Source organism: Tiliqua scincoides, chromosome 12 (genome assembly GCF_035046505.1).
Source record: "Tiliqua scincoides isolate rTilSci1 chromosome 12, rTilSci1.hap2, whole genome shotgun sequence".
Classification (NCBI taxonomy): domain Eukaryota; kingdom Metazoa; phylum Chordata; class Lepidosauria; order Squamata; family Scincidae; genus Tiliqua; species Tiliqua scincoides.
Window position 1 is genome coordinate 19,083,659 of NC_089832.1, and position 8,703 is coordinate 19,092,361.

At 50.0% G+C, this 8,703-nt stretch overlaps 1 pseudogene; it reads left to right on the forward strand.

Annotated features, from left to right (window-relative positions):
• Positions 1-5,396: 5,396 nt before the first annotated feature.
• Positions 5,397-5,519, forward strand: LOC136663486 (5S ribosomal RNA; annotated as a pseudogene).
• Positions 5,520-8,703: the final 3,184 nt, after the last annotated feature.

The window sequence follows — 8,703 nt, forward strand, 5'->3', positions numbered from 1 at the left end:
TCCTCTTCCCGGGCTCTTGGGCGCACTCCAGTTCACAAGCTTCTTTTCTCCCTTCACTCTTTTGACACACACTTTATAAAGCCTTAATGAAGATGAGTTATTTCTGTTAGGGAAACAAAGATAAAAGCAGCCCCCTGGGGGGAGAAGCTGCTCCTTGTGTTTGGAGGAGGGCAGCTCTGGAAAACGGCCTTTTTTCCAATATGGAGGCTGGCAGACCTGACCCCGGGACAGGAGAGGCTTGTGGTCTGAGCTCTGCTTTCCCCTGTGAGCCTTGGTCAGGCATCTCGGTGTGCTCATAATGGTTCCCATCAGCATTTGGGGTTTCTGGAAAATGATGCTGCTGGTTCTGGTCCAAGGACTGACTCCAGAGCCCAGCCAGAGGTTGCAAAGCTCGTGAACTGGACTTGTCCTGCCAGCCAGCCAGCCAATGGCACTCCTGCTGCAGCTAGGGTGTGTGCTAAAGGCAGCAAGATCACCTGTTTCTGGCCTCAAGATGATGTCACCTCCCTCACCTGCTGTGTGTGATGGGTGAAGAATGTTGATCTTCCTACTCTGGTTCTCCCCCCTGCCCATACTGTGCCCACCCTTAAAGCATGTGTGCTCCCAGCTTGAAAGAGCAGGGAATCCCCTCCTTGTCAGATCTGGTAAGGTGGGCACTGTGCACCCCATGCCAGCAGAGCTGCTGCTTCGCCTCTGGGCTGCTTCTCCTGGGCTGCCCACAAGCCCAGCTACAGGCCATTCCCCAGGAAGCTACAACTTGCCCTAATGCCCCAGAGGCCTGAACCTCCCATCCCACCCTGTTCCTACACCACTGATGCACCTGGTCCCTTTTAGTGCTCTGGTTCTGTATCCTTCTTCACAAACTGTCAAAGAGCAGCAGAGAAATCCAGACTCTTTTACTCTCACAAAAAGAATGCCTGCAGATAGACAAAACCAAGGAGATCCCGGGGAGAAGGTTCACTTCACATCCACAGGCAAGGCTGAACTGGAGGAACCCACAACATGTCGCCAAAGCGCAAGTCCCCTCCCTGCAAAGAGGCTGAAATATCACCCTCTGGCACCCAGGTCGCTTCGGCATACTTTGCCTTCCTGGTTGTGAATCAATAACAATGCAGAATAAGCAGAAGGAAGAAATTGTGTAAATGCTGGCCTGACAGGTCGCGTCAGCTCCAAGAAGCTCCAGACAAGTGCAGAAAAGTTTGTGTTAACAAAAGGGAAACCACGGAGCGAACTGGGGAGTGAAGATGAACCATTTCAGAAGCTGGTTGTGGTGTGGGGTGATTAATTTCCCCTTTTTGCTGTTTTGGGGACTTCTTATCTAGCCAGTCTGTTTCCTGCCTTGTGATTTTCTTGGTCTGGGTTTCTTTATTTATAAATCCTCCGGTTGCACCCAAGCAATATCTCAAGTCTTCAGAAATGAAAACAAAATACTGTGCAGTTCAGTGAACAAAAACTCCTAGCCTCTCCTCCACATTCTCCCAGGTACAAATGCATTGAAGATTTGGCTGGGTGCAAATTCATTTCACTCAAAGCAATTTTTAAAAGGTGGATGATCAACGACAGATGCTTTGTTCCGCTGGCTGTCCCTGTTTTGATATAACCACTTGCAGTGCAGATGACTTGCGCGGCAACGAGGACAGGCTTGCAAGGTTGAGGCTGATTTGGCATCATCAGTGATTAAGAAAAGGTGATGTTGCAAGAAAGCGAAGCCCCTCGGCTCCTCCTACCTCTCAAGAACTGCCCTGCTCCCGCCCTCCTCTAAAAGTGTTGGCATTTCCACCTAGCCTCACGCTGCAAGATCCCAGCTCCTCTGAGGAATGAGTTATTCATCCCGCTCTCCTTCTCAGCAGAGAGCCTGCTGGCTTTCCTCCTCTTCATCTGACAGCAAAATAAATGCCCTGTCTGATTCTTCACCAGAAAACATGTGTTTCGAGAAGTTTTGCAAGGCCTCAGGCTCGGAGCACCTTCCACCCAGGAGTGCCAAATGTGCTGTCCGTTTATCAGTAGAAGGGGGTCCAAAGCACTAAGTTTTGCAGGGAGCCTCACTGCAGCATGCAAGTGGTCCTCCCCTTCAGAGCCATTCTGGGTGGTGGGAACAAACAGAGGCATTCACACTGAAGAAGGGGGGGGGCACTTGCACACTGTGGTGCGGTTCCCTGAAGAACTTAGTGCTTTGGACCCCCTCTAGCTATGCTACTGCCGTGGCATATGAAGCAGAATCTTCTCTCCATGAAGCAGTGTGTGCGGGGGAGGGAGGCCTCTTTGGCAAAAGAGGCAACTGCTTCGCTCTACACCTGGAATACAGCCAGCTTTGGCAGGAAGGAATATGGTGTCATTGGTGAACTTTGCTACAGGTCAGACAGAAACAGCCATGACCCAAAAGGATCAATAGTAAGTCTTCCGTGATCCTAAATTGGGGTCTTTTGGGTGGTGGCTGCCTGACGATGAAGCTGCCTGCCCTGTGAGGCCCAGTTGTCCCTACACTATTCCTTTTTAAGTGTTTACACATTTACTTGACCAGCAGTTTCTCCATGGGCCGCAGTGCCCAGGGCGGCAATGTTGTGCTCTCAAATGAAGTCGTGATGTCATGCAATGTCATGACATCACATCCAACTTCTCTCAGAAATGGTAGCCTCCTCCTCTTCATGTTCAGCAAAAACGAAGAGGAGCGAATTCAAAATTGCCTTAGTATTGTATTGCATTTATATTTTAAATATTTACAAAAGTTGCTCTGAGAGTTTGTTTTTTTGTTTTTTTTAAAACTGGTTAAAAATGTAATCAATTAAAAGCAAATTGACAAATTGTATAGTCAGAGGAGTACACAGCTGTGATGAATTCTGAGGAGGAGGAGGAGTAAGATGCAAACCACAACAGATTTTGGGGATGTTTTACAGAGCATCATAGCCCCCTTGCTACCCAGAGTAGCAATGGAGGTGGGGGCAGCCAGCAGGGATCAAGGAGATGGGCCCCAACTCAGGTAAAGAAAGGTTGCTGGCCTGCCTGCCTTCCCACTCTCCCTGAAGCACTCCAGCTGGAATCACCAAGACCTTCTCCTGCTTGTCAGTAATGCAGAGAACAGAATCCTTCATAGGACCCACGTTCCAAACTGCAGCCCACTGAAGTCAGAGGGGCCAGCCTGAGGCAAGAAGAAAGTTGGGAGCCTTTTCCTTCCTGGTGCTGTTTTTTGCAGCTAAGGACAGTGGGGAAGTGCTCCATTACAGGGGCATTCTGGATAGGAAATCAGACCACGGCCTTAGCAGAGACTGCGGTCCCCGAGGAAGAAGCCGTGGAACAACTGGAAAGGGGCAGGTGCAGTAAATCTTCCCAGGCCAGATGCAATTTATCCAAGGGTTCAGGAGGAATAAAGTGCAAACTGTTTGAGGCACTGGTGAAGAGGACATGCAACAGAGACATTTGTTGTTTTCAGGGAAGTTCCCCCCCACAGAGACTCAAAATTAAAGATGGCACTAAATTGAGAGTAATTGAATCTCAGACACTGGGAGATGAGAGTGGAGGAGGAAGAGCTGATGGCCGTTTCTTGCCGGGAAGAAAATTCTTTGCTAGCCAACAGTTGTCAGTTTTGCTCCATGCATGATGGCCACCCTATCCTGGGGTGGGGGTGTGTGTCTTGGAAGCCTTCAGCATTCCTGCCTGCCCCTAGGAGCTGCCTTGACCTGCTCTTCCCCAACTTCAAATCACCCAGCCCCCAGAACGGGTCTTCCAGTTCCTTGCCCCACTTGGCTCCACACAGACTTTCAGAAGAACTCACAACAGACATCCAGAGTGACAACTGTTCTCTGTCTTTCCTTTGGTGTTCAGCCATCTGACCTGCCTGGCCCAACTCAGCCTGTCCCTGGACCTGCATCCATTCCAAGCCATTCATTTCCTCCTCTGTTGGGATAGAGTTTTCAACAAGGCTAAAATCTCCAGCTTTCTGCCCTAATGCCAAGCACAAGGATCTCCCCCCCACCCCCAAAAAAGTTAACTTGATTTCACCCCATGCAGGGCCAGATTAAGACCTTTAGATGCTTGAAGCACTGAAATGATGGTGGTGGCCCCATATATATGTAATTCAAAATAAAAACAATACTAAACTGTAAAAAGAAATTTTACCTTTCAAAATGAAACAAAACTTACAGTAAGATTTATTTACAGTAAATGGTGCCAGTATCACATTGCATTAAAAAAATGTGACATTAATTTGAGAATACAAAGATGACTCTAAGTTCAATAAAGGGACATTCTGATGTGCTCAGGAGCAACCCAGGGCCAAGGGAGGCTGAGGGAGCTCAGAAGACAACCTGGAGCCCTGAGAACGCAGCAAACCAACAGGAGTACAGCTTCACCCACTGAGTACAGTAATTAACTCAATGAGAGCTTTTTAAAATAGGATTAGAAAAAAAAATGGAGATTGAAAGATCTATTGACAGATCTATTGTCAATATTGAAAGATCTATCAGCCAGGACCTATCAACCAGGATCTATCATAGCTGTCCAAAGCTTTGCCTTCAGAAGCTGCACACCCCTGAATGTCAGATTGTGGGAGGCCAGCAGCAGGAGAGGGCTCTTGCTCTCGTGCCCTCCTGCTGAGCTTCCATAACGTTTCTCAGGCCAAGACTGGACTGGTTGGGTCCAGAATCTCAGCAGGGAAGGCACCTCCTTGTTCCTGCTAAACAGACAGAGACAGATGATGCCTGAGATGAATTGGGGCTTGGCTGAGATGAGCGCAAGGCAAGTCAGGGCTTCCTGGGTGAGGGGCAGAGGAGCAGGTGAGAAAGGACATGTGGGAACATTTCCCCTTTCCCAGAAAGCACACCAGAGAAAATGACTGGGCCAGTTTGGAGGGCGCCTGTCTGGCGGCAGGGAAGAGGCTTGCATGTGACAATGTTGGGAGGGCAGAAACACGATTAGGATTCCCTTTCCTCCTCCTCCGCCGCCGCCTCCCTTACGCTGTAGCCCTCCAGACTAGACTCTTCCGCTTTTTTCATACTTCACAACACAGTTACTGTATAATTTGATTTTCCTTGATCCCTGGAGGAAGTGCTAGACATTATCATAAATCCATGGTAACATGCATAAACGTGGAAACATGTGCAAGACATGCACAAGAGTGCCCTGAAAGCTGCTTGGATGCGATTAGGGCTGATTTGGGTGCCCTGCCCTGGTGAGCAGGGGTTCTGACTCTGTCATCTGTTTCAGCCAGTTATATCGGGGAAGTGCTCCTCAGGCAAGTATATACTGTGACAACCAAGGTGCAACTGTTACCCTGCACACGCCTGATCTCATCTGATCTCAGAAGCTAAGCAGGGTCAGGCGTGGTTAGTACTTGGATGGGAGACCGCCTGGGAATACTGGGAGCTGTGGGCTTCTACCATAGTCTTTCGAGACTGAAGGTTGCCAACCATCTCCCTATACTGAACACTATCTCCCGATCTTGTCTGATCTCGGAAGCTAAGCAGGGTCAGGCCTGGTTAGTACTTGGATGGGAGGCCGCCTGGGAATACCAGGTGCTGTAGGCTTATACCATGATCTCAGAAGCTAAGCAGGGTCAGGCCTGGTTAGTACTTGGATGGGAGGCCGCCTGGGAATACCAGGTGCTGTAGGCTTATACCTTAGTCTGTCGAGACTGAAGGTTGCCAACCAAGGTTAGGGGTGTTTCACAGTGGTCTGTAGGCCCCTGCAAATTAGGGGTGCACCAGCACCCCCAGAATCAGCTTCAAATGGGTCAGAACATTTTCTCACCTCCATGTACAAGCACAAATCTTTACAAGCCGTTGACTTGAACACTTACAGAGGCTAAAAAATATTCACTGAGCCTTTTATGAGAGATCAGACCCTGCTCATATGCAAAGCACTTGCTACTGTGGGCTGTGACGCATCTGATTTTGGGTTCCCAGCAACATCCTTTACCAGGGGGGATCGGGGCTGTTATTCCCAGTCCAAGAATGCTCAGTGAATGCTCTTCACTGGGACAAGAGTTCCTGAGATACTTTCCCAACTGGAAACGATGCCAATCATCTGCCAATCGGTTTCCTCCGGGGCTTCTGGGATTGGTACTCCCAGTTTCCATTAGGAAAAAGTTCCAGAGCCAGCAGAGGACGCTGATACCGAAGGCTTCCAAAGACAACACACACAGCACAGGTTGCACCAGGTGAGCAGGCCTGCTGCCTTCAAGTGTGATAGACTCTGACCTCATTGGCTTTTGACAGAGCTACACGAGGGTGAGCTGGTGCTTTCAGCCCTGCCTAATGAAGCGTTAAGCAGCCAGCCTCACGCCATTGCCCTTTGGCATGTGCCAAGTGAAGAGACAAGAGCTGCAGCGGGAGGGTCAGCCTCCCCCAACAGGAGCTGTTTCTGCAACCCCCCCCTGCTTGGATGGTGAGGAGCGATGCTCCCCAGAAGGGTCACAGCCTGGGAACGTCAGGCCCGTTCTGGGTCTTTTCATCCCCGGTCTCTGATTTGCATCCCCCCCCCCAAAGCAGATGCCCCATGGAGACCAAATGCCTCCATGCAAGGCCATAATGGGAGCTGACAGCTCCAAGAAGCGGCCAGCGCCGAGGCGAGCGCGTGCTGCGGTGCATGCAAAAGAGCCTCGCTCCGACTGTCACCGTGACAACAAGCGGTGGCAAAGCATCGCATGGCCCCAGAAAAGGTTAACCCTCCTTACTTTTCTTGTGTTGGATTTGATTAGCACAGTTTCTTGTTTTACAGGAGCGGGGAGGGGAGACCTGACTTGAGTCCTTCAGACTAGCTGCGGGAATGACATCTTACACACACCATGGATGCCAGCGCCTCCTCTGTTCAGACTCTGCTCCCTCTAAACACCAGCTTGGCCAACGATCCCAACCGGAAAAGCCGAATGATGTGATGTGCATGGGCGTGGCTGACGTTTAGGCTCACCCTTGGAGGCCCTTCAGCACCTGAAACGAGGCAGGTGATGACTGAGGAAAGATCCTGGAAGGCTGCAGTGAGCAAACTTTGCCACTTTCTTCCCAGGGCAGCTCACCTGGCACTGATACCGATGTCCTTCAGATGCCAAAGACTTTGTGATTTGCCTGAACATTTAACACGAGTTGTTTGAGATCTCTTCATACTGGTGTTTTGTTTAGACTGGAGAATATGCTGATGCTTCTGCTTTTCATCTGTGAACAGCATTCTTTGTCCTGGAAATTGGGGTATTCATATTCATAATAAAATTAATGAACACACAAGTATGTTTCCTTCCCCAGCAGTGTCCCTTTCAGTGAAACCCACAGTGTGATGACCTCACCTTGTGGTGATAGAAATTATGAGATGAGGGAGGAGGAGGCAACAATGCAGGGTTGCCATTTTTGGCAGGAGTTCTGCAGGTCCCGCCAATGTCCCAGGTGTCCTGCTCTTGCTGGGGCTAAACTAGCTGAGGCTCAAGTGATTCTTCTTGCAAAAACGCGGTGGCTTTTCCCCTGCCCGGTTTTGTTTTTGCAATTGTGGTTTTTCATTCACCTTATAATGAAACCTGTGTTGGCTTCCCTTTCTCTTTTTCAGATGTCAGGATATCCCCCCCCCCCCCAAAAAAAAAGCCTCCTCCCTAACATCTCCCTATCTCATGCCTCATATTTATGGCATCCCTCTCTGCAGAGCACAATTCCGGGAGGTGAGTGAGTTATGGTTCCAGGTGACATCATATGAAGTGGACTTCATAAGGGGAGGGGGAGGGGAGGGAATTCTCCAAAGAGGGCTCTGAAAAAAGCAGCCCTGGAGGGGATGATGGAGTGGGTGAGACATAAATTTCTTAGGACAGCCCGTGAAAAAAAAAAGATCCTTTACAGTCCCTCTTTTCCCGAATCTGGTTTCAATCTGTGTCCCAGCAATACTTAACGCTAAGCACTTGCTCAGACACACATTTATGTGTTCCCCAAACCCTATTTTATTTTATTTCGCTCTTTTAAAGAGGGAGGGGGTGTGTGTGTGTAAAACAGCTCAGTGCAGTATTGCTTACAGAATCCGACTGCCAGCTCCTGTATAAACCAGCAGATAAAGGCTTATCCTGCTGTAAATAAAGGCTGCTGGCTTGTTCAAGAGCAGGCTGGTTTTGAAAAACGATAGGATAACAGGCAGCCATGAAGGAAGGGGTTGGTGCAACTGCCCCGTCCCCGCCCCAGCCTCCAAGAGTCAGAGCAGGACTAAATGCCACTTGCCGGGGCTGCCTCCCTGAGCAGAAAGACTCTCTTCATTTAGGGCTGTCCGTTGCAATTTCCAGGAGGTGCAGGAAATGGCATTCGGGACAGGCCCACTTGCACACTCCCCCTGCCCAGGGCTGGCATTTTGGGTGTCTGGGATGGGAGAGGAACAGAGAGAGATGACAGGTGAGCAGAAGCAACAACAGACCTTAACGCCTGTTCTTGGGGGGGGGGGGGAGCCATGCATATTGAGTGTTTGTGGATTACCTTTTTGCATCTCATAATATTTGCAACCAGGACAGCCCAGCACTGGTACCCCTAGAGATGGCAGTGTTGGCACCAGGTTTGGGGGAAGGGGGAAATTCTACACCATGCCGGACCACTCCATGGCATACCGGATGCTGCCACTGGCACGGAAGGCTCCAGGTAGGCTCAGCAAAGTGGGGCTTCCGGTGTGTGTGGGTGCTTGGCTGGTGTCTCCGTGGGTGGACCCCTGGTGCCATCTGGAAGGCCGAGGGCCTTTGACGAGCATACCGGCCGACTT